Below are 26030 nucleotides of genomic sequence, written 5' to 3'. Positions count from 1 at the left end.
CTGATGTTCACAAAGGAAAAGGTTTAAGAACATGTTTACTGATGAAGAGTATTAATGTAATCGGCTATATACAGAGCATTTTGGATCTGTTCTGGGGAAATGAGTCCCTTTACCGGGAGTTTCACCTGTGCACGGACAGTAAGGTCTACCTTACTTGTAGTATTTTGCGAGGCTTTAACCACCTGGCCCAAGTCAGTGTGTTCTTATGGAGCATCTGCTGCTACGTTTGACATTCAGAATGGGAGACATCTGTAGAGCTAGAAAGCCTTTACAATAAAGCAGGGGTCCCCAGCATGGTGTAGTGTGGTGCAGTGGTGTAGAGCCAGTGTTATGTAGTGGTTAAGAGCAGGTGGATTCTAATCTGGAGAACCGGGTTTGATTCTGCACTCTGGTGATTCTGCTTATCTGGTGAACCAGATGTGTTTCCGCACACCTGCATTCCTGCTAGGTGACTTTGGGCTAGTCCAGGGGTAGGGAACCTGCGGCTCTCCAGATGTTCAGGAACTACAATTCTCATCAGCCTCTGTCAGCATGGCCAATTGGCCATGCTGGTAGGGGCTGATGGGAATTGTAGTTCCTGAACACCTGGAGAGCCGCAGGTTCCCTACCCCTGGGCTAGTCACAGTTCTCTTGGAACTCTCTCAGCCCCACCTAGCTCCCCAAGTGTCTGCTGTGGAGAGAGGAAGGGAAAGGAGCTTGTAAGCCACCTTGAGTCTCCTTACAGGAGATAAAAGTGGGGTATAAATCCACTCCTCCTCGGTGCCCACCAAGTGTTTTTAGAAAGTGGATGGGTCAGGTAGGGCTCTTGCCAACTTTCTCTGTTAGCCGTGCGGCCACACAGTCACCCTATGGATGCCATGTAGATCGGGCAGTTGCCCAGGTGGTTCAGTTCCACTCAGTGGTGAGGAACTTCCACACAGAGGTCGGGAGTGATTAGAGGGACTATTGGCTTTTGCCCATTAGAGCTTCTGATTATTCACTGGAGGTCTAACTAGCCACATGCACTAAGATAACACTGCTTCAGCCACAGTTTTGGCCTTATCTTCTCATCGCTCTTTCCTGGTGCATTTTTAACATTACTCCTCTCCCCCCGCCTCGCATTTGGGTTTCCTCTCTGTGGTTGCGTCCCACCTCTGTGGTTGCGCCAGTCTGCCATTCTTCCCACCCCTCTGTGTCAAGATTCCAAAGGTGCCCCCAGGCTGGAAAAGGATGGAGACTCCGAAGCCACATATTAAATTGTGCAACTCTGCCTGCCGCAAACCGTGATAAACAAAGCCTGAAAAGACCAAACCGGCACTCAATCCATCCGGTCAATGCAATGAGAACCAGATTTTAATTCAATTTGTTACCTTGCCCTTTCCCAGCCAAAGGTCAGGCTCAGGGCAGTTTACACACATATTTAAACAGCAACAAACAAGATCGCCTTCAACTCTAATCAACAATCATCAAACAGTAAAGTCACAGGAAGCGTTAAGAACATTATCTCAAATTCTACATGCCATAGGGTGGGGAGGGGGGTTAAATAAAACCAGAACAGTGGGCCGTGGAAGATATGGGGCAAGCAAAGAGATGCAGCAGCAGGCTGCATTTGCTTAGATATGCACAACTTTGGGCTTAGTGGTGTAGGAATACATTAGACAAACAGAACCCGTTAAACAAACATCAAAGTGCAGAACACAAGACAGGCAGCACAAATGATTCCCACAAATGGATCTCACACTATTGTCGAAGGCTTTCACGGCCGGAATCACTTGGGTGCTGTGTGGTTTCTGGGCTGTATGGCTGTGTTCTAGCAGCATTCTCTCCTGTCGTTTCACCTGCATCTGTGGCAGATCCTCTGAAGATGCCAGCCACAGATGCAGGCGAAACGTCAGGAGAGAATGCTGCTAGAACACGGCCATACAGCCCGGAAACCACACAGCACCCAAGGATCTCACACTCTTCTTCTACGAAGCAAGGGCCTTCGAATCCAACCCAAGATTTCTAAAAATCATAACCCACAACTGAGGCCTGTATCTATTTATGTATTTTGAAATGCATATGCTTCCTTTTCAGAGAAGGCACACAACGGAAACAAAACAAGAACGACATGTGCAGCGGAAATGTGGTGGCAGAACGGGCCGCATCACTTCAGGCAACAGTTGGAACAGTCACATTTTGAATGCTTCCCCCATGTACACATTTTTTTTTCTGACTTAGCCCTTTGCATGCTGAAATTGTGTTTTTTTAAAAAAAACGAATAGGAAGCATGAATGTATCAGAAGGTCAAAAAAATATTAACACCCCCCACCCACCCACCCCAGCAACCTGAAATGGTACACTCCATTCTATCGCCTCACCTCTCTGCTTTCTCATTTGGCACCATGAGCTGCATAACAAACAAAGGCTCTTTCTGCACATGCAGAATAATGCACTTTCAATCCACTCTCAATGCACTTTGAAGCTGGATTTTACTGGGCGGAATGGCGAAACCCACTTTCAAACCATTGCGAAAGTGGATTGAATGTGCATTATTGTGAAGGGGCCTAAGATGAGCCTTACCAGAGGAATCACAGCCATTTTGAACACTTCTCAAAATAAGGTAAAGGGGTACGTGAGTGAAAGTTAGAGAAGGGGAAGGGAAGGGATTTGGGCCAGTCACCCCTTCAACATAAGCTACTTTACAGGGTTTCTTCTGTGAAGATAAAATAGAGAAGGGAATAATAACGTTGTAAGATGCCCATCGAGGAGAAAGCAAGGTACAAATAATAAAAAATTAGACAGATGCGTACAGTAATCAGTTTTTAAGAAGTGGATTCTATCTAACTGGATAGGGTTGCAGGCGGCTTCTTGAAGGACAAGCTAGAGGTCTACTGTTTCAAAGAGTTCCGATTCGGCTATGCCCCATTACCACGGCGTTTTCTCACTACGGCACTGAACAGTCCAGAAGTTTTAACAATGTCCCCAGTGTCTGCCAACAGCAACAAAAACAACAAAAAAACCTAATCCAAGTACTGAGAACTACCCACATCTTTCAGTTTTCTCACAAGAATCAATATTACACAATGGAACAAAATGTTTAAGGACGGATAACATTATGCAATAACTGCGACAGATGGACAGATGGACAGTGAAGCAATATGAAGTTTCAAAACGATGTTGTTGTTTTTTAATGTCACAATGCAAGAACCAACTCACTGGTTTCATGCCAGTGGATAGTTATAATCCAACAAGATGAGTGAGAGGCTGCTTGCTTTTCAGTTCCCGTGGCTAACTCAGTGCCTTGGGTGGCGAGAAATTCCAAATGGGTAGGAGTCAATAAACACCTTGGGTGCAAAGGGCACCTTGGGTGCAAAGGGCACCTTGGGTGCAAAGGGCACCTTGCACCTTGGGTGCAAAGGGCACCTTCCATCATCAGAAAGGCAATTCACGAAAGTTGTAAAGGTAAAACTTAATCCACTCCTAAAGCTATTGGCTAACATTATTGGTTGCTAGTTTCATTTTCCACTACAGAGAATAAGGAGATCCTTTAAGCAGCCCTACAAAAGCTTAACTGCTCACTTGTGACATGCTGGTGTTCCTTTTGTTCTAAAACTCTGAAAATAATTCACGCTTCTCATAATAAGTGCTCGGCAAGGGCACAAATGCTCACTTTGTGATGTGGACACACAACAGAGAAATATGGATACTGCTAAAATCCTCGCTTTGAAGTATCTTCAGAAGAGGTTGCATAAAGGTAAGAAACAGCTGAACAAGGGTTAGAAAATAATCTTGAATACCATCGGAGAAATATGTCGCCATAGCTTTAGGAAGGTCCTTGAGAATGCCCAGCTAAGGCCCACTAAAATAAATGGAATTTAGCCCTGATCCTAGACATTTCCTCCTTCATTCCAACAGAGATTAAAAGATGTTCCAAGTGAGCTTGCATCTTTGTAAAGATAGGCAAGGTATTTCGCCAGGAACATGCACTAAATGGATCTATGTAAGCCTTGCAGGAGACACATACCCAGTAAGAAAAAGAAAACTACAGATCCAACCATTTCTCCTTGCTGGAGTTGTGGATAAATATTTCCCCTCAAATGGGGTTCTGTAGTGAAACATCTGAAGTTCTCAAGCAGATAAAATTCATATGCCGAGAGAGGCATGAACGTGGAGGCTCAAGTAATTTGGAAGTCCAACTCCACTGAGTTATAACTTATGAATACAGCAGCCTTAATAACAAACCCATCCTGTTACTAATCTATCTCTGTATTAAACCATCTGTATGTAGAAATCATGATTAGTCTTCCATCTTCAGTCTTGGGAATCAGGCAAGCCCAAGACTGAACCAGGTAAATGATGTTTAGAGCCAAGCAGTTTTAGATTATGCAAGTCAGCAACTAGATTTTACCGATATTTTTAAACGCCAACTAAAAAAAGTTTCCCATTTCTGCATGTGTCTCTCGGGCTTACAAAGCAAATCTCCAGAGTCGCCTTACAATGGCCTTGTCAGATTTTCCTCTGAAAAGAACTTTTAGAAATCACTATTTTATACACATCTATTTTCAGGAGTCTAATTGCATTAGGCTCAGCCACTGCCAAAAGTACAAATAACCTTGATTTTTGGAGCCAGGGTCACACAACCAATTTCTGCTGACTATAGGTTAGAGTAAGCTCTGAGGTGTTCCTAGGCCTTCCTGCTAGGAAAAAAAATAATTCTATCACAGCAGGGAAAAAGTGATTAGGGGGGATTGGCATTTCGTCAGACTCCATCCAAAATTCAGATTTGTTCCACGCAGTGAAAGAAACCACGAACGCATGCATACCTTTTCAGGAAGTGATTTTTTTAGAACTGATGTTTAAGAGGAAAACTCTGGATAAGCATAACCAAGAATACAAACAACATAGGCTGGGTTTAAACGACACAGCATGCCAAGTCTGCATGCTCCTCTTGCTCTTTCAACCTTCTTTTCTGGTTTGTTCAAACTCCTAACACAACACAGCACCGAAATGCAGACCATCTACAAACCAGTATTCTAAACTGGGATTAAACTGAAGTTTAAAACCCTGGTTTGCGGGAACAGTCAGCTTGGTACAAAGGTACAGACTAGCATCTGGGAAACCGAGGTTCAAATCTCCACTCTACCATAGAAGCTTGTTGGGTGACCTTGGGCCAGACATATACACTCAACTTTGACCCTGGCAAGTATTTGGATGGGAGCCATACCTGTTATGGCTCAGCCGGGTCTAGGTGGGGATCCCTGGGAGGAAGACTCAGATGCAGTGGAGTGGACAGTTGTGGTTCCAGATCCCCAGGCATCGCCTGTAAATGCAGAGCCTGACCAGTCATTAGTCCATGCAGGACCAGGTCTAGAGGCTCAGGAAGAGCATGCAGGTGAGGATCCACAGCCAGGTCCAAGCTCTGAGATTCCCCAGCCAGGATCTAGCTCTGAGACTCTTCAGCTTCTTCAGAATGAGCCAGAAGGGACCCTGCCAGCCCCGTCATCTCCCTGTCTCCAGAGCCCCAGGAGCAACGCAGGAGGAGACTGCGTGCTAGGTTACAGCAGAGGAAACACAATAGCAGGTTAGAAGCCACGGGTGAGCTGACTTAGATGCTAAGTCCTTACAGGAGCCAGACTAAAGTAACCTAGCTGCAAGAGGTTATTGCAATAGGGAATGGGAAACATGCTGTGTTTCAGTCTGTAGGTTCCTAACCTTGTGTATTCATTAAATCACTGCAACCGCAGAATCACTGTGTCCGGACTGCCTGTTGGTTCTTGAGAACCAGTCTACGACAATACCATGGTGGTGATGTGAAGGCAATGGCAAAACATCTCTGAAGTAAACTCAAATTTGCCAAGACATCTGCGTTTGGGCACTCGGGCAAATTGGGAGCTTAATCCTGAAAGAGGAATTCTGAATCAAGCTTCATGTGCAAACAGGAGGTGGGAGGAGCTACAGGGCCAGATAAGCAAAGGAAAGCCCAATCGTCTCTTTCTGTGATGTCTGAACGCAGCTCTTGGCGTCCTCAAATTACCTCTGTCTGTCCTTATTTTAATTGCCTCCCATCTTGTCACTAAGAAGTTCAGCGATTTTTGCTTCAGGTGCAAAAGATGTTTAAGGCCATCTCTAGCGTTTCACTTGTGACGAACATCTTTTGACAATGCATTAGCTTTCTACAGAGAACCTAAAGATGACTACAAAAGATGACTACAAATAATCTAACATCTCATATTTACTGAAGGTTACATATAACGATCAAGCTCAAAACTGATTTCCAAAAGGCAATCAAGGTCAGATAAACGATTTGCAGAGAACTAGATACAGATTTATAGCAGGGCACTTTCACACATACCAAATAATGAACTTTTAATTCACTTTGCGGCTGGATTTCACTGTGTTACGCAGCAAAATCCACTTGCAAACAATCATTAAAGTGCATTGACAGTGGATTGCAAGTGCATTACTCAGTACATGAGAAAGCACCCACAGTCATATTAACTGCTAACATTTACTTAAGTACACAGATGTCTTTTAAGTAAATAACCCATGTCCAATTGCCCTTAAATATCGGAATAATAATTTTAGGGCTATCAAACTATATAGTCCAAGATGCACTGCTGCACTTCTGAAGATTCCAAACGTCATATAACATCATTACTGAAGTCAAAATATAGGACTGGCTGCCATATCAATCACGCTTGTTCTTAATTAAATCCATCTGATTTGCCTTCTACAGCTTACAAAAATAGACCGCTGCACATTTGACTGACCAATTCTCGAAATGCAAAGTGTTCTATGAGAGAAAGAACTTGAACTGTCTTTTGCAGGCTTGTAATGAAAGAACCATTTCTCTTCTCTAAATAACAGCAATTACTAGTTGTTAGATAAGGAAGAATCAGAGAGAAGATTCCAAACACTGACCATTTTGACATTCTGTGAAACACTTTGCCTGAAGTGCTGAATGATTTTGCTATGGTGTGAAGCTTCCGCATGTTGGGAATATTACATAATCTCTGTGGAACAAAAGAATTTAAAAACGTTGAGCTCTAACATAAAGCTGTTTTAAAGTGTGTGTGGTCTTCTTCATTTCTGTTTTGCATGCAGTCCTACAGCACAAATATGGTAAGTTTATTGTTTCCTAAAGTCCTGCTTACCTTTGAACAAAAGTAGCACAAAGTCTCCAAGCCACTTAGTAAATCTGGCGCAACAACACTGGAACAAATGATTTAGAAGACAGGCAGGTGATATGACTAAGAGATTTTAAGACTGTAACATCAACTTGAGCATTCTTTCCCAGTGAAGGCTTTTCTGGAAACAGATGCTATATGAAAGATCAGGGTCCCAACCTCCTGGTGTGGAATCATAAGTTGGATGAGACCACAAGGGCCATCAAGTCCAACCCCCTGCCAGGCAGGAACACACAATCAAAGCACTCTCAACATATGTTCATCCAGCCTCTCTTTAAAAACCTCTAAAGCAGGAGACTCCACCACTCTCTGAGACAGTGAATTCCACTGCTGAACAGCCCTGATGGTCAGAAAGTTCTTCCCAATGTTTAGGTGGAATCTCTTTTCCTGCACCTTGAATCCATTATTCCGTGTCCTAGTCTCTCAGGCAGCATAAAACAAGCTTGCTCCCTTTTGACAAGGCATCCCTTCAAATATTTAAACATAACTATCATGTCCCCCCTTAAACACCACTTCTCCAGACTAAACATCCCCAGCTCCCTAAGTCTCTCTTCGTAGGGCATGGATTCCAGACCTTCTACCATTTTGGTTGTCCACCTTAATATAGTATAGTCCATTTTCATACACCAGAGAACCATAGCTCAATGGTAGATGACATGTTTGAATAAAGATAATCCTAGGATCAAAGGATTTCTCAGGCACTGGAGAAGACTTCTCTTTGACTATAGAGCAGCTGTAAGTAGCAGGACCCCTCCTTTCACTAAGGGGTGCAATAACGACACAGAACCAAAGGCTGGCATACCAGCAAGACACTTGCTCCACACAAACTGTGAGATCCTGGATCAAATCCCCACACTGCAATGGAAGCTTGCTGGGAAACTTTGAGCCAGTCATTATTTCAGCCTGACCCTACCTCACAGGGTGATTGTTCGAAGGGTAAAATGCAGTAGGAAAGAACAGTGAGGTAAGAAGGCTATGCTAGAAATAGTCTCCCTCCGCAATACACCAGGTCAAAGTCCGGTCTGGGAAACTCAGGTTTGAATCCCCACTCTACCAAGGAAATTTGCTGGGTATACTATCCTTGGTCCACTCACACACTCTCAGCCTTGACCCTGGCAAGAATTTGGATGGGAGATCACCAAGGAATGCCATGATGTGATGCAGAGGTAGGCAATGGCAAACCACCTCTGCTAGGGTGCTGTGTGGTTTCTGGGCTGTATGGCCATATTCTAGCAGCATTCTCTCCTGACGTTTCGCCTGCATCTGTGGCTGGCATCTTCAGAGGATCTGAAGATCCTCTGCTAGTATCTTGCCTTGGAAACCCTACAGGGTCTTTATACACTAGTTGTGATTTGACAGCAAAACACATAGGATAAAAATGTACAGATAAGATATAGCAATATGATTATTAAAAATCCTTGTACATAGGAACGTAACATGTCAGGCAGAAGACTAGAATACAGAGTCTCTTCATCTTCTGGGGAAGGAGGACACTCCCAGCCCCAACTGTATGATGTGAACCAGAAAAATCAGTTATCATCAAAACCCATCAGGAAAAAAGAAAACTCTAACCCATGTTTATCCCTGCCGTGCTAGATTTCTACGTGCAGGGATTTTCCCAACACTGAGAAGCAACCAATCCCGCACCGTCGTCTGAAAAGCCGGGAAGAAACCCCGTCCTAACCTCTCTGGTCTTCCAGCAACTCACCCAACAAGCCAACCCGGAACACCGGCCCCAGCGCCGCTTCAGGAAACTCACCACCACCTCGCAACAAGACGCTCTCCGATTCGTCCTTCCTGGCTAGCCACGCCCTCGTATACTAAGACCGCGAACGCTGCTAAGTCCCGCCTCTTTCCCTTTTGCCCACTGGGTGGTTGGTTCGTGTCCTTATCGCTCCGCCCTCTCCAAGAGGAGAGCGGCTCTTCTTTTTGGTATGCCTCCTCCTACTGCCAGTAGGAAATGTTCAGACTAGCTGTTCCGTCTCCCGCGCTCTCCTCCCGCCTCGGTCAGCGCTCAGCTCTCTATGAGCAGTTTCAAATTTTTCCTTCATTTGATGTCTTCTCCTGTAAAAAAAAATTATGATACAAATACAGTTTTCAGTTCCTTAAAGCCTTCAATTGTCCTAGAGACTATTGTGAAATGCTAAACATTACTATGTAATGTTTTTATTTATTTTTATTTTATTTATAATTCAATGTATAGGCTGTCCTACCCATAAATAAGCTTAGAGTGTCTTACATCAATAAATTTAAAATTACACAATCAGAAACACAATATATTGTGCTATGATGCCTCAGTGATCAATATCTAACTAAGGGGAATGGATTAAAAGGGAAGAGAAGGGGAAGGGAGGGAAAAGATTTACTATGGCCCCTTCGGCACATGCAGAATTGTGCACTTTCAATCCACTTTCACAATTGTTTGCAAGTGGATTTTGCTATTCTTCACAGTAAAATCCAGCAGCAAAGTGCATTGAAAGTAGATTGAAAGTGCATTATTCTGCATGTGTGGAAGGGGCCTATGATTAGCATTACATAGGAATCTCCAGTACTGTTGATGTGATTGCTACATTCCGCCTTTTCTTCTTGGCCTGTGTATTCCACTTTGGGGTCGCAGAAACACTGGATCAACTATTGCATCTTGCATTTTGAATTGGATTGTTCCAGGCTTGGTTTCTGGTTCCAGCATGCCAAGTGCAACCAGTAGAGGTGACAACCTCCAGGTGGCACCTTTGGATCTTCTATTAGAATTGACCTCCAGACAATCCAAGATCAGTTCCCCCTTGAGAAAACAACTGCTTTAGAGGGTGGGCTCTGTTGCATTATAAATCACAGGTGTGAAACTCGCGGCCCTCCAGATGTTCATGAACTACAATTCCCATCAGCCCTTGCCAGAATAGCCAATGCTCATGTAGGGAGGGGCTGATGGGAAGTATAGTTCACAAACATCTGGAGGGCTGCGAGTTTGACGCCCCTTATATCCTGCTGAGATCCCTCCCCCAAACCCCATCCCCAAGGCCCACCCCCAACATCTCCAGGTTTTCCCAACCCAGAGTTGACAACTTTAGCAACCACACATTAACTACACTTTGTGCCTAGTGATATCAGCAAATACCTGGGTTGCCACTGCCAACTCTGTGTTGGGCAATTCCTGGCACTTTGGGGGTGTAGCCTGGGGAGGATTGGGGGAGGGGAAAGAACTTAGCTGTATGTCACCACAAGTGTCCATCCTCTAAGTTTATTTCCTCTGTTTCTATTGAGCATCTGTATCCAAACAGTACCATGCAGAGTAAACTCCGCAGGACTTTTCTGGGGATTATTGATGAACTCCTCTTATGCTTATAAATATAGGCTTAGGTCATTCATTTCAGACTTTCTGTTTAGAGTTCTTGGCAGAGCTTCATCAGAACCAAATTTTGTTAGAAATATTAAAAGTGAGATATAAATGAATGTAATACTTAGACTGTTTATTATTTATGTATTTAAAACATTATTTCCACTTCGGGATAAAATGGCTTTTGGAAGGTAGACAGTAAAGCATTATATCTTTCCCAAGTCTTTCCTCCCCTTCAGCCATTCCCTCCCTGGCTCCACACAGGTATTTTGGAACCTGGAGCTGGTAGTTTTAGCCATCCCACTGGCCCTGATGGCTGCTGGGTATTTTTCTGTGGGGAGATTGAGGAGGGGGCATGGTGTTGTCTTGACCATCCCCATCCCCCAAACAATTATTTATTTCCTGTTCTTCCCCAACTCCAATGAAGATTCAAAGCAGCTTGCCACATTGTCCTCCTCTCATCCAATTTGCCCTCATAACAACAACCCTATGAGGTAGGTTAGGCTAAGAGAGAGTGAGTGGCCCAGGGTTACACAGCAAGCTTCTGTGGCAGAGTTGGGATTTGAGCCTGGTTCTCCCAAATCCTACAATTAAATACCTAAAAAGTCAAGAAATTGTTTAAGGGGCCACTAAATATAAAACTGCTAAGTAACAAAAGCACACATGTGTTTATTACAAATTAAAATAATGTATACTTGTAAAAGGCCCATAATAGCCTGCCTTACACACACAATATCACAATTACAATACACAGAAGGGTCCTATGGGACATTTCCTTGACCCTTAAAAACAGATGCGTTTTGGCCAACTGGCCTTCCTCAGCGGTCAAAAGTATAGTGTTTAGCTACCAGGCTACAAATTGAAATTATATCATCTTTTTATGACTGAGACCAATTCTTGAAGAAATGTTTAAATAGGCACCCAGATCTTCTACACAAAGTCAAGTCCTCTTAAAGAATACAATATAATGTGCCATTCATGCCCAATTGTGTTATGGCAAAATCCAGTAATGCCTTAGGCATAGGGAATTCTTCTAGTGTGGAGCAAATGAATTAGGTCTCCCAAATCCTACTCCATCACTCTAACCATTATACCTTGCGGGCTGAGAATGACTAGCTCCAGATTAACCAAAGAGCATCACAACTACTTGAGAATTTGAGTCTGCCAAAGGGTTTCAGTCTCCCTGCTTGTAGTCTGATCCTCCAAACACTATACCATATTGCATGCACAGAATAACTTACCGTATTGCCAAGGAAAAGAGATTCCACCTAAGCATCAGGAAAAACTTACTGACAGTAAGGGCTGTTTGACAGAGGAATACACTACTTCAGAGTGTGGTGGAGTCTCCTTCTTATTCTTTGGAGGTTTTTAAAGAGAGGCTGGATGGCCATCTGTCAGGAGTCCTTTGATTGTGTATTCCTGCATTGCAGGGGGTTGGGCTTGATGGCCCTTGGGATCTCTTCCCACTCTATGATTCCATGATTCAAGCCACACTCCAGGTATTTGATACTAAGAAAACAGGCATCCAGGTAACCTTGAAATCTATTACATATCCCCCCCCACCAGAGGTGGGATGCAGCCGGTTCGCACCGGTTCGATAGAACCGGTTGTTACATTGTCTTCAGTTCGGCGAACCGGTTGTTAAAGATTAACTTCAACTCCTTTGATCAATCTTCCTCAGTTCTGCAAACTGCCGGTTAATGATTAACTTCAACTTCAACTGACCCAGCAAGTCTGTTAATGATTAATCCCCCTCCCCTCCATGGCAGATGCGCCCACCCTGCTTTGTTAAACGTTCTACCCTTGTGGCATGGGGATGGGGAGTGCAGAATTTGGCCAGTGTTTGGTTTCTGTGGGCAAATCTTGCTTCCTGCAGGGCAGGCGAAGATGGGCCCGGCGGCTCGGCTCGGTCTGGCCGGGCAAGTGAGCGGGGGGGGGGCAAGGCAAGCAGGTAAGCGGGCAGGCAAGTGAGCGGGCGGGCAAGGCAAGCAGGTAAGCGGGCGGGCAAGTGAGCGGGCAGGCAAGGCAAGCAGGTAAGCGGGCAGGCAAGTGAGCGGGCGGGCAAGGCAAGCAGGTAAGCGGGCTGGCAAGTGAGCGGGCGGGCAAGGCAAGCAGGTAAGCGGGCTGGCAAGTGAGCGGGCGGGCAAGGCAAGCAGGTAAGCGGACGGGCAAGTGAGCGGGCGGGCAAGGCAAGCAGGTGAGTGGGCGGGCAAGTGAGCGGGCAGGCAAGGCAAGCAGGTAAGCGGGCGGGCAAGTGAGGGGGCGGGCAAGGCAAGCAGGTAAGCTGGTGGGCAAGTGAGCTGGCTGGCAAGGCAAGCAGTTAAGCTGGCGGACAAGTGAGCGGGCTGGCAAGGGAAGGAGGTAAGCTGGCGGGCAAGTGAGCGGGCAGGCAAGGCAAGCAGGTGCTGGGCGGGCAAGTGAGCGGGCGGGCAAGGCAAGCAGGTAAGCGGGCGGGCAAGTGAGCGGGGGGCAAGGCAAGCAGGTGAGCGGGCGGGCAAGTGAGCGGGGGGCAAGGCAAGCAGGTAAGCGAGCGGGCAAGTGAGCGGGGGGGCAAGGTAAGCAGGAAAGCGGGAGGGCAAGTGAGCGGGGGGGAAAGGCAAGCAGGTAAGCGGGAGGGCAAGTGAGCGGGCGGGCAAGGCAAGCAGGTAAGCGGGCGGGCAAGTGAGCGGCGAAAGCAAGCGAGGAGAGGGGCGCGGGGCAAGCAAGCGGGCGGGCCAGGGGGGGCAAGCGGGCTGGGGCAAGTGGGGGCGGGCGAGCAGCCAAATGGCTCTTTGAGTAAAAAGGTTCCCGACTTTAGCCTAGCCGGCTGCGGGCGAGAGATACCCTGCTGCCTGCACGGCGGGCAAAGATGCACCTCGGCGGCTCGGCCTGGCTGGCCACCGGAGAGCACCTCGCCGCACAAGCAGCGGGCTGGCAGGACGTAAAGACCGCGGCGCATTCGGCCGGCCGCTGGTGAGGGATGCGCCCGCCCTGATTCCTGCAGGGCGGGCAAAGATGGGCTGTAGTGGATCGGCCTGGCTGACCGCTGCCCGCTAAGCAGCGGGGCGGGCAGGAGGTAAAGCTCACGGCACGGCCTGGCCGGCCGCTGGCGAGATGCGCCCGCCCTGCTTCCTGCAGGGCGGTGAAGATGGGGACGGCGTGACTCGGTTACCTGGCGCCGGCCGCCGGGAGAGCACCCGCCCCGCAAGCACCAGGATGGGCAGGAGGTAAAGCCCACGGCACGTCCTGGCCGCCTTGGCCGAGAGGTCGCCCCTGCTTCCTGCAGGGCGGGCGAAGATGGGGACGGCGGCTCGACCTGGCCGGCCGCCGGGATAGCACCCACCCCGCAAGCAATGGGGCGGGCAGGAGGTAAAGCTTCCACGGCACGACCTGGCCGGCCGCTGGCAAGATACCGCCCTGATTCCTGCAGGGCTGGCGAAGATGGGGCGGTGGATCGGCCTGGCTGGCCGGCTTCCTGCAGGGCGGGCGAAGATTGGTCCGGCGACTCGTCCCTGGCCGGCTTGCCGGAGCGCCCGCCCCGCAACCAGTGGGGCGAGCAGGAGGTAAAGCCCACGGCACAGCCCTAGCCTGCCGCGGGCGAGAGAATCACCCGCTCTGCTTCCTGCAGGGCGGCTTAGATGGGCCTGGCGGCTCCAGCTCATGGAGCCGAGAATAGTGGCGGAAGAGTCGTTAGCCATAGACTCGCGAGCCACGGGTTCCCCTACCCCTGCCTTAGTAGGATGCAGGAACACCACGAAATAATTCAGCCTGTTCCTCCTGGCTATTAAAGTAAGTAACTCCTTTTTGTTAAACGTTCTACCCTTGTGGCATGGGGATGGGGAGGGCAGAATTTGGCCAGTGTTTGGTTTCTGTGGGCAAATCTTTCTATCCTGGTGGCATGGGGATGGGGAGGGCAGAATTTGGCCTGTGTTTGCTTTCTGTGGGCAAATCTTTCTACCCTGGTGGCATGGGGATGGGGAGTGCAGAATTTGGCCAGTGCTTGGTTTCTGTGGGCAAATCTTTCTACCCTGGTGGCATGGGAATGGAAAGTGCAGAATTTGGCCAGTGCTTGGTTTCTGTGGGCAAATCTTTCTACCCTGGTGGCATGGGGATGGGGAGAGGAGTTTTTGCTCAGTGCTTGGCTCCGTTTTGCAAAACTGTCTACCCAGGTGGCATTGGGGTGGAGTGGGGAGATTTTGCCCAGTGCCCCTGCTGCAGACCCTGCTCTGGAAATCCCTTCCCCCAGAACGCCCAGACCATGCCCTCGCCATGTTGTGCCCCACCCTGCTCCGTTTGGCACTACGCGACTGTTTGAATCCCACCACCATCGGAACCTGTTGTTAAAATTTTTGAATCCCACCACTGCCCCCCACCCTTTCTTTTTAATAAAGTAATCAATGGCTGTTGATCCCCTGCTCAGCTGACAAATTCAGCTAGTGAGATGGAACCAGTCAGTTGCATTTGTTCAAATACCATGGAGATTGTGTGGAAGTAAATTTCCAAAACCCTGCTGGAACTCTGCTTTGCATAACAGTGTCTCACTGTGGTTCTGACTACGGAGCGATTTTATTCTTCCCAAATTTAGAGTTATTCTGTTACTATAGTTAGAAGAATGGTGTGATTTGGCTGGCCTCTGTTTTGTGCACGTGAGCATGAAGCAAAACACCCAAAATAAAAACCCTGGTAGAATTTCAGTGTGGAATGAGTTTCCAAAGTGTCACAAACTCTGAAACTGCAGGATCTATTAATGCGCACGGTGCTCCAATTGATTGCTTAATATATGTGCAGCACTTGAAAGTCAGCCAGGAGCTGGAGTGCTCATCAACTCTTGGGAATGACTCTGCACCCTGCCATGTTGAGACCAGTGGATAATTTTGACGTTAAGCAGAAGAGATTTACATTGCGAAGCAGAGCATTAGAAAATGCTTTAGAATGGTTGATTAGAGTACAGTGAAACATGTCATAAGCTATCACTCAAGAGCCCAACAAAATAGGTTGTTTACTGCAGGTGGATTTGGATTAAAGGTGGCATGGTATTATTCTGAAACTGTTTAAGGTAGTCTTGGAATACAGAGATTTGTTCTGTAATGGCAGCTTCTATGACTTTTCACCGTCTCCTATTGCCCCAGTTGTCTGGAACACGTTGCAGGGGAATAGCCAACCCTCCAATTTGTCCTGATTTTTGCCTTTAGCCGGGAATGCGGTGTTAAAACATTTTAACTTTGTGATTCTACAATTGTAATTCATCTGACTTTCACTCCAGACTCCCTCAAAATGAAATATCTCAATGTGGGGAGCCTTATCTCTGATGCTGCACAAACATGCAAACACATGCATATGAACATGGGTGCATGGCAGAGAGCACAACTGCCATTTCACGTGCAGGCAGAGAAGCAAGGGGGAAAGATGTCCCATTCCCTTACAAAATATAAGAGCCAGCTGAAGATGCATCCCAAAGAAGAATTCCCCAAAACTACCAAAAGGGCATAGGTTGTTGTGTTGTGCACATGGGTTTTATTTTTGGAAATTTTTCTTCTGGAATTCTTCAACATGGCTACTTACAAACTTGGGAAATTAATCTGATTGAGGTTCTGTGGGACTTATTCTCACAAAAGGGTCCATTGCCTTGCACTGTAACTTGGATGTATAACACTGCACATTTATGCTATAATCTTATGTCTAGGTACTACAAAGTACACTCTGCTGAACAGAATGCTACTTACCTCTGATTGCACATTATGTATTCTAATTCACAGCCATTCTTTATGGAGACAATAATGTAAATGATAAGAAAGCCATATGGGATAAGCAATTAGGAAAGAGCAATGAACAGTTTGCCTCTGGTGCCTTTTCAAACTGCAATTGTTCCCCCCTCCCCCAAATGTTCCTTTAAAACTGTGTTGTCAAGCTAGATCCTGCAAGCAATGTATTATTTTTAGGATCCATGATATACATAATGAAATATCATGAAACAATAAGCAGCAGCATTGCATATTTTTTCCCTTAATCTTAGCACTTCCAGAGGAATAAGGAAGGGAAATTATACATTACAAAAAATAAACAACACATTCTTGTTTGCAGTAGGTGAATTTGGTGTAAAGGTGACATAGAGGAATTCAGAGGATAGTTTATTACAGTCTTGGAATACAAAAGGATTAGCTTTACAGCCGCCTCCTCAACACAGTTCATTAAAGATCAACAGATTCGTTGGGGCAGAAGCTTTCATGGACGTGAGGCTGCTTTGTCAAACGCATTATGTTGCTCTTTGTTGGCAGATATACGTAGAAGGATATAGAGGAAAAATACAGTGAGAATGGGGAGTCCAAAATGTCAAGAAATACAAGAAGCCTGGAATGGCTGTGACATTTCTATGTACAGCTCAAATGTGTGCAAGATAAGCCATTGATTGAACAGTCAGTGTGGTGTTGCGGTTAAAGTGTTGAAACAAGATCTGGGATTTCAGTTTCCCATTCTAACATGGAAGCTATCCCGGGGCCAGTTAATCTCTTAGGCTAGCCTACCTTGCCTGAGTTGCTGTGAAGATAAAAAAAAGGAGAAGGCGAAACTGATGTTGTAAACCATTTCGGATCCTCATTGGAAGGAAAAGCTGGATTTAAAAAGTGTTGTTGGCAGGCAAGTCCATAGCAGGACGGGGCAGGGGGGTGTTTTTAGGCAGTGTCCTTCCTGTCACCTCTATTAGTGTCACAGACATTTCAAACCAAGATGGATGCTGGGATGTGCCCCTTCAGTCACTTCTCTGTGTCAAATCTTAATTCTGGACTTTGATATTGACAGAGAGGCTTTGCATAACCAAGGTTCCTGCTCACAATCAATATACATAGCAGCTGGTTCCCCTTTCCTGCAGTGTTTATAATATTTATTACCGGTATTTTGTTCTTCAATAAAATTGTTGAAACTTCTTCAAATTCTCATTTCCTATGGATTTCTAAGGAGAAAAACCCTGGTATAGATTGGTAGAGATTTCAGCCCGAATCTCTCACGTTGCTAGGTTTGTTCCTGTTAATTCCCCTGAACTAAAAAGGGAACAAACGCCAGACCAATTTGGGTAACAGCGGGTCTTTTGGCACCTAGGAAAATCTTGTGGTTGCTGAGGATACTGAGGATAACCCTTCATGCATCTAACAAGTACTGAGGATAATCCTTCATGCCCTATGGTGGTGAACCTTTGGCACTCCAGATGTTATGGACTACAATTCCCATCAGCCCCTGCCAGCATGGCCAATTGGGGCTGATGGGAATTGTAGTCCATAACATCTGGAGTGCCAAAGGTAACCCATGAGAACTTAAGGTCACATTAGACATGGTCGGAGAGCCAGCATGGTGTAATGGTTAAGAACAGCGGACTCTGAACTGGAGGACCAGGTTTAATTTCCACCCCTCCTCATGAATCCTGCTGGATGAACTTGGGCCAGTCACAGTTCTCTCAGAACTCTTTCAGCCCACACAGAGGTAGACAATGGCAAACCACCTCTGAACATCTCTTGTGTTGAAAACGCTATGGGATAATCAGTTGTGACTTGATGGCACATTCATTGAAACACAGACATGGCAGCAGGAATTCATATATATTAATTCCTTAATGCAAGAATAGTATCATGTGGTTGTGGTGGGTTTTCTGGGCTGTGTGGCCGTGGTCTGGTAGATCTTGTTCCTAATGTTTTGCCTGCATCTGTGTCTGGTTTATCTTCAGAGGTGTATCACAGAGAAAAGTCTCTTTCACACTGTGTCATGGTTGTATCATGACATAGTATCATGGTTGGAGCATTGAACTAGGACTGGGGGAACTGGTGAATATCCACTTGCCCAAGGAGCTCTCTGACCACCTTTGTTTCAGTCATCCTTTCTCATCTCTAGCCTATTTTACAGGGCTGTTGTGAGGGATAAAAGAACAAAGAGAGAATCATGTATTGGTTGCTTTTCACTTCCTTCTTCAGACATGAACAACTGAACATGTGACTCTTGACTTCTTGCCCTTCACTCTGACCCCTTCTGCACATGCAGAATAATGCACTTTCAATCCACTTTTGCAATTGTTTGCAAGTAGATTTTACTATTCCGCACAGCTGCAAAGTGCATTAAAAATGGATTGAAAGTGCATTATTCTGCATGTGCAGAACGGGCCTCTGATTTGACTCTCATGCCAGAATAAATTTGTTGTGTTTAAAATACCACAACATTCTCCTGCTTCTACTGCGACAACCTTGGATTCGTATCTGCGATAGCAAGGTACCTGTCATTTGATCCACTTGCTTTCAGGAGTTCATTTGTGATCTGGAAAAAACATCTCTAGTGGTTAGTTATGAATATGGCCACATGCACAAAGTCACTGGAGGCCTTAAGCTACCACTGAGAGGCACTTGAAAACCATGTTGTCTTCTATACATCAGTACTTTAGTGTCAGAATCAGGTGGTCTTGATTTCCCTATCTAAGTCATAGCCATGACAGGTAGAAGTATCTATTTAAAGAAAAAGGTGGGACTAACAGATGTTCCAGGTTGGGTGGTGCATCCACTGGCCACACCTTGTCTAGTCTAGGCCCTTTCCGCACATGAAGAATAATGCACTTTCAATCCTCTTTCAATGCATTTTGCAGCTGTGCGGAATAGCAAAATCCACTTGCAAACAATTGTGAAAGTGGACTGAAAGTGCATTATCCTGCATGTGTGGAAGAAGAAGAAGAAGAGTTTGGATTTATATCCCCCCTTTCTCTCCTGCAGGAGACTCAAAGGGGTTTACAATCTCCTTGCCCTTCCCCCCTCACAACAAACACCCTGTGGGGTAGGTGGGGCTGAGAGAGCTCCGAGAAGCTGTGACTAGCCCAAGGTCACCCAGCTGGCGTGTGTGGGAGTGTACAGGCTAATCTGCTGGCGTGTGTGGGAGTGTACAGGAAGGGGCCTAACCATTCAAATAATGTGGACCACCGAGGGAAGGAGTTATCTGTGCACAAAATACCTCACCTCTACGCTGTTCTCAACTGCCACAAATCTTCCTGGCATTATTTTAGTAACTACCAAATTACTAGGACTGACAGCTCTGGGACAGGGAACGCCTGAAGATTTTGGGAGCAAAGCCTGAGGAAGGTGGGGTTTTGGGAACGGAGGGCCTTCAATGAAGCATAATGCCATGAAGCCCATCTTCCAAAGCAGCCGTTTTCTCCGATCTCTGTTGCCTGAAGATCAGTTGTGATAGCAGGAGATCTCCATTTACCCCTAGCGTTTGCCAACCCTATGAATTCCTCTTTGCTTAGCCAACCTTTTAAAGGTCAACACGACAGGTATATTTCTATATGATCCTGTTAGCAGAGTAACGAGCAGAATGTAGCTTTGTGCGCCACTTTATGATAGGAACAGTTATGTAGCTAAAGACCAGCCTTTTTACCTCAAAAATCATTAAACATAAGAGAGCTTTGCTTAAACTGAGAATCAGACTACATGCATAAACAAAGTATCACTTATATACTGATACATTCACAGTTCATCATTTGGTTACAATTTCAAACATAGTCTACAATATTAAACATTTCAGTCAGAGGCTTTTGGTTGACAGAACACATAACATTTTTCCTCAGCAAGAGTCAGAAAGCAACCGTTTTCCAACTGTCACTTTTAGAATGTTCGTTAAGATCTCCCAGAATTCTGTGCTGCATGCAAGCAAGACTATAAAATCCAACCCCTTTTCTGTTATAAGGGCAACTTCTGAGGAATGAAACATTTCTTGAGATATTCTCTCCCCCTTGCCAATATATATGTGACATTCTCAGCTGCCTTGGTCTTCTGAACTCTCCCATCCCCTTCTGGGGTCGGCAGCCTTGAATTTGCCTCAGTGAGGGTTGGACAGCTGAAGACAATTCCGTCTACATCTGCAGCCCTACGCTTCCACCTGGCTTGTCTCTTTCAGTGGGTGCCTCCCAGTGTTGGGATCCAAACATTTTAGTAACAGGTTCCCTCGCCAGCACCCCCTCAGCAAAGGGGGCAGAGGCGTACCTAGGCAAACCTGAGCCCTGGGCAAAACCTGAGTTGGATGCCCCCCCATGGGCAGCCACCCCACCACAACCCCCCCCCCATTTTTTTGCACCAGGTCATTTCTAAATCATCACATTATAGAAAATGCCCCAACTCACAAATCTGAACACAGCAATGGTGAAACACAAAGGTTATTTGATAGAGACTGGTGAGATAAAAGGTACGAAAGGCTGAGAATCAATGAATTGCAGTCTGAAAGGGATTAACCCAGTTCAGGGAGTTACATTATTAGTCGCAATTGCTATATGGAACCTTCACGTTTAAAGGCAGTATGCCTCTCAGGGAGGCAAGGGCGTGGAGATGGAAAAGCAGACCCAATTAGTAACCCCTCTCGGCACACACAAATAATTAGTAACCCACTCTCAGGAACTGGTGAGAACCTGCTGGATCCCACCTCTGGTGCCTCCTCTTTGGCAGGAGTCTGAGGACATCCTTTTATGCCTTTCACCTTTGTCTTCCCTAATTGCTGTCCCTCCCTTCTAGCTCTATTCCCTCACCTGCTTGTATTGCCTCTAATTCCTCTGGCTTTCAGCCTAGCCCTGCCTGTGAAGCTGATACAGCTGCCCTCTGCAGATAAGCCTTGGAGAGCCTGCTTCCTGATTTCTCCTGGGCAGACAGGGGGAGTAGATGCTGCAGCCCCACACTCCCCCCCCCTCTCTGCTCCTCTGCGGGCCAAGGCCAGCAGCCTGGGTTTGGGCTGGGGCTTAACATGCAGAGGGCCTCAAGTTCAATCCCCAGCATTACCAGCTAAAAGACTCAGGTAGTTTGTTAACACTCTGGGGAGCAGCTGCCAGTAAAAGTAAATAATACTTCCAGGATGGACTCATATAGTCAGTATAGGGCAGTTTCATGTGCCCCTGAAACTTCTCACTGTTCGAAAGAAGTGGGCATGCGTGCAAATAAGCCACAGAAGCAATTTGGTCTGTCACGTCTGTGAGACCTTTTCTATGAAGTCAGGAGCAATTCCAGCGGCAGAAACCAGGACATTATAATGCAGAATTGGTCTCTTCTTAACACCAATTTGCCCATCTGTAAAATAATTAACCCAAATTGATCTCAGTGGGCTTTTGTCGATAGAAGTGAGACTTGAGAATGTCTGATGTGTGGAGGTGGTTAGTGTGACTTTATTAAGGCCCCAGCGTGTGTGTCTGTGCATGCTTATCTATGTGTGCATTTGGCTCTCTAAGGCTAATTGGACTGAACATTCAAATTCCCTACTTATTTATCATAGTTGCAAGTTTTGGTCTTTGTAAATTAGGTTTGCCAACTCCACGTTAAGAAACTCCTGGAGTTTCAACAGTGGCGTCTGAAGAGGGCAGGGTCAGAGGAAGTGAGAGACTTCAGGGCAGTTATAAAGCCAGAAAGTCCAGTTTCCAAAGAAGCCATTTTAGGTTGGCAATGTTAAGCAAATCCTGAAGGCATTGATAATGAGTTTAAAATCCACAAGGGTCTTCTTTGCTAGGTAAATACAGGTGCTTCAGAGCTATATTTGAAACACTATCATCCAGAGCTGATGGGATAGCTTCAATGTAAGTCTGGGCTGTATTAGCCCATGGCTGGGTCCCTCGGCTTTCAGGTACTTCAGGCCCCCTCTGATATGTCAATCTTTCATCTCACTATAGCTGACAGCCTGGCCCTGCACGGTAGGTTCTAGTCTACAGTACCCCATCTCCATTTTAAGAATTTTGCTCACTCACCTGCAATCAAGGCAGCGTGATGTCACAACAGCGTGATGTCACTAGTGCACTGTTGACTCACTGTCTCCCTCTTTTCCCACCCCACTGACTCGAAACAAACCTCAGTGCAAAACCAAGCACTTGTAATGGAAAAATCCCATCTTCCAGATGGAAAAATTGCCCAAAATAATCTTACAGAAACTTCTGGAAGAGCATGACAATGTAAATGGATTAATGGAATTTATTTATCATAAAAAGTAATCATTGCATGAATATACAGTCTCATGCCACATAATTAAAAAACTAGTCATTATTTTGTAAATAATAACATTTGGACTATAATGTACCTTAAATAGAAAACTATTTAAACTATCTTTAGGTAGATTTTTCCTCAAAAAGCATTCTATTTTTTAAAATCCTGTTAAATTTGTAAAAAATCTGATTTAGATTAAAAATTCCAGGTTTATTATTTTTTAAAGCATAGATCTTTATCCTCCTTGATTCCTCAGCAGAGATCTACCCTTCTAAGCCATCAATGGGTTTAGTAAGCTATAACTGTTTGCACAGTGTTCCTGAACAAAGTATGTTATACCAGGTGAGCACTCATCCCTTATGGATATAGAACAGATTTTTTTTCTAAGTTAAGTTTAGCATTTAAAAATCCTGAGCTGGCAGAACATAGAAAAGAGCACAACATATTTACGCTGCCTCTCACCAATTAGTGTGTGATAGGCATTCCTAACACTTGTAAAACTATGTCTGCCACAAAGTAATGGAAGCATTAGCAATTTGTGAGTCTCACATTTTCCTAGTGGCTAAATAGTGTGGTATGAGCAGTGAGATAATGTGATTCCCCAACTTACAGTCACAGAAATATTTCTTACAGAGATGCGGCAAGATTATCTGTCATAATTTCAGTAATAGAAGAAGAGTTTGGAGTTATAACTACGGAGTCTCAAGGAGGCTTATAAACTCCTTTTCCTTTTCTTTCCCCTCAACAACAGACACCTCCCTACAGCAGACACCTTGTGATGTAGGTGGGGCTGAGAGAGTTCTGAATGAACTGTGACTAGCCCAAGGTCACCCAGCAGGCTTCATGAGGAGGAGCAGGAAAACAAATCCAGTTCCTCAGGTAAGAGTCCGCCGCTCATGGGAAGGAGTGGGGAATCAAACCTGGTTCTCCAGATTAGAGCCCATCTGTTCTTAACCACTACACCAGGGGTAGGGAACCTTTAACACTCAAAGAGCCATTTGGACCCGGTTTCCACGGGAAAAGAAAACACTTGGAGCCGCAAATAATTTTTGACATTTAAAATAAAGATAACACTGTATATATTGGGGTTTTTTACCTTTTACTTCGCTCATTCTGAGAAGCGCATGGATGCGTCCGCCCTGCTGCCTGCAGGGCGGGCAAGGATGGGGCCTGCAGCTTAGCCTCGCCGGCCGCCTGGGAAAGCACCCGCCCCGCTCAAACGGGGTGGGCAAGAGGGGACGCCCGTGGTGCGGCCCAGCCGGCCGCGGGCATTTGGTGTGCCTGCCCTGCTGCCTGCAGGGCAGGCAAGGATGAAGCCGGAGGCTCGGCCTCGCCAGCCGCCGGGAAAGCACCCGGCCCGCTCCAATGGGGCAGGCGAGAGGGGAAGCCCGCGGCGCAGCCCAGCCGGCTGTGGGCAGTTGGTATGCCTGCCCTGCTGCCTGCAGGGCGGGCAAGGATGGGGCCAGCAGCTCGGCTCGTGGAGCCGCAGTGCAAGGGCAGAAGAGCCGCATGCGGCTCTCGAGCCGCAGGTTCCCTACCCCTGCACTACACCATTAATTTCTAGGGTGGGAAAGAGCTTCAAAAACATTGGACAGGCATGGGCAAATTGCACTCTGAAGTCTTGGTTTCTTACCTGTACAATGGGAAGAAGACTCTTATAGGATGGCTATTGTTAAGTAGAGAAGAAGGATGGATGTTAGCAGTAATAAAGCAGTTTACGCTCCCAGCTGAACTTCTGATCTATTTCAGACCATTGCAGAATTCTCACCTGAATGCCAACAAATATGTCAGTTTCAACATGTCAGTTTCAGTCAACATCACATGCAAAGACCAAGGGACTTCACTGCAGCTATTGAGATGATCCTTGGTACCTCTCTAGAAAAAAGTTTGAGATAAATTATTGTTTCCTGACTGGATTGATATGGGAGCCTACTTTTTGTTTAGGGTTGCCAGCCTCCAGGTGGGGCCTGGAGGTCTCCTAGAGGTCTCTCAGAATTATAACTGATTAGTTCCCTTGGCAAAATAGCCCAGTGAAGACCTTCTTCTCCCCAAACCCCACCATCTCCAGGCTGTACCTCCAGCTCCCAGGAATTTTCCAACCCAGAGCTGGCATTACTGGTCCTACACATAACAAACTCCAGGCAGTCAGAAATCTAGCTCCGTAGAAAGGGATTGTTTTGTTTGCTATGAAGTTTTCTTGTTTGCAGGGCAGTTTTTTTTTAAAGCACATAGGAGCATTCTAAAATGTGATCTTCCACCTACTGCCTGAAGTAATGTAGTCCATTCTGTCACCTCATGAAGGAGCCTCTATTTATTTACTTCCATTAAACCTTTCATTTCTTTCCAAGGGTGACCCAAAGTGGCCTACGTGACTCTCTTTGCCTTTATTTTACCCTCACAACAACCCTGTGAGGTAGGTTAGGCTGACTTTCCATTCCAGAGCGGGTAACCAAACCTGCGGCTCCAGACCCACACTCTAACCACTGCACATGTGAACAAGCCCCAACAACAGCCTAAATGGATCACAGGAACAGTCCATTTTGCCCAGCATCTTCTCCAGTATCCCTCAACAAGCTAGCAGATGTATCAGGAAAGCCCATGTATAGAGCAGATTGTTCCCATAAAACCGCACCAATCATTTGCATGACTCATATGGATATGGCATGCACATCTGCCTTCTACGTCCCTGTGTAGGTTTTTTTTTCTATGCCATCTTGTTGTAATTGATTTTTAATGTTTATAATGTTTATATTTTTATATTATTTATATTGATGTATTGTTTTTATATGTTTTCACAGTGTTTAACTGCAAGACTTAAATCGGAACAAACATGCAAAAGGTTAAAATATCTATCCGCCTGGCCTGGTGGGCGGGGAGGAGGGGTTGATAGGCAGCCGCATCATCCAATAGCGAAAGTGTACCAGCCGTCAGCGCGCACAACGGACAGGCTGCACCAATCAGGCGCTGGATTCTGACTGAAACATAAGGGGTGGGTTGCGGGAAAAGAAAGCCAGCGGCTGGAGGTGCAGAAGTCAGGCTAATGCAGGCTGGCCGGTGGGAAGTTGAGAGCAGAGGCGAGAGAGGAAGCCCTTTGCTACAGTGGCTTCTGTTTCCTGACAGAGCGAGCTGTGGGGTCCAAAATACCTGAAACTTTTAGCCCTTCCACATATGCAGAATAATGCACTTTCAATCCACTTTCACAATTGTTTGCAAGCAGATTTTGCTATTCCGCATAGCCGCAAAGTGCATTGAAAGTGAATTGAAAGTGCATTATTCTGCATGTGGGGAAGGGACCTTAAGAAGCATTTTCGATTTTTGTTTCTGTCGGCCGGTGCAGGTAAAGTTGCCTGAAGTGCAAGTCGTTTATTAGGGGATGGAGGAAGTATTACCCTCGCCTCCAAAACCAGATTTACAGTATCACTGTGTAAACAGGACTCTGGTGGCGCTTTCAAGACTCGCAACCTTTTATTCCAGCATAAACTTTCATAGGACGAGAGGCCCCTTCTGGTCCCCAGAAGATGCTTTGTTTAGCTGCAGTAAAACGGTTCCCAATATTTTAAGTTGCAGCGGAGGCTCCCGTGTCGTTTTGCTGCAAGA

At 46.1% G+C, this 26030-nt stretch overlaps 1 protein-coding gene across 5 annotated transcripts in view; it reads right to left on the bottom strand.

The window, feature by feature from the left end:
- The window catches only part of TANGO2 (transport and golgi organization 2 homolog), an 84613-nt gene extending 75660 nt beyond the window's left edge, over positions 1-8953 (bottom strand). For 2 of the 5 annotated variants that reach the window (XM_048515111.1, XM_048515117.1), the window contains exon 1: positions 8857-8921. The gene's annotated coding sequence lies outside the window, so the exon portion shown is untranslated. The other 3 variants (XM_048515113.1, XM_048515112.1, XM_048515114.1) reach the window with 3 other exon arrangements.
- Between the last annotated feature and the right edge of the window lie 17077 nt (positions 8954-26030).

This window comes from Sphaerodactylus townsendi, linkage group LG13, assembly GCF_021028975.2.
Source record: "Sphaerodactylus townsendi isolate TG3544 linkage group LG13, MPM_Stown_v2.3, whole genome shotgun sequence".
Classification (NCBI taxonomy): domain Eukaryota; kingdom Metazoa; phylum Chordata; class Lepidosauria; order Squamata; family Sphaerodactylidae; genus Sphaerodactylus; species Sphaerodactylus townsendi.
The sequence above is the reverse complement of the archived record's forward strand: the minus strand, read 5'-3'. Positions and strand labels throughout refer to the sequence as shown.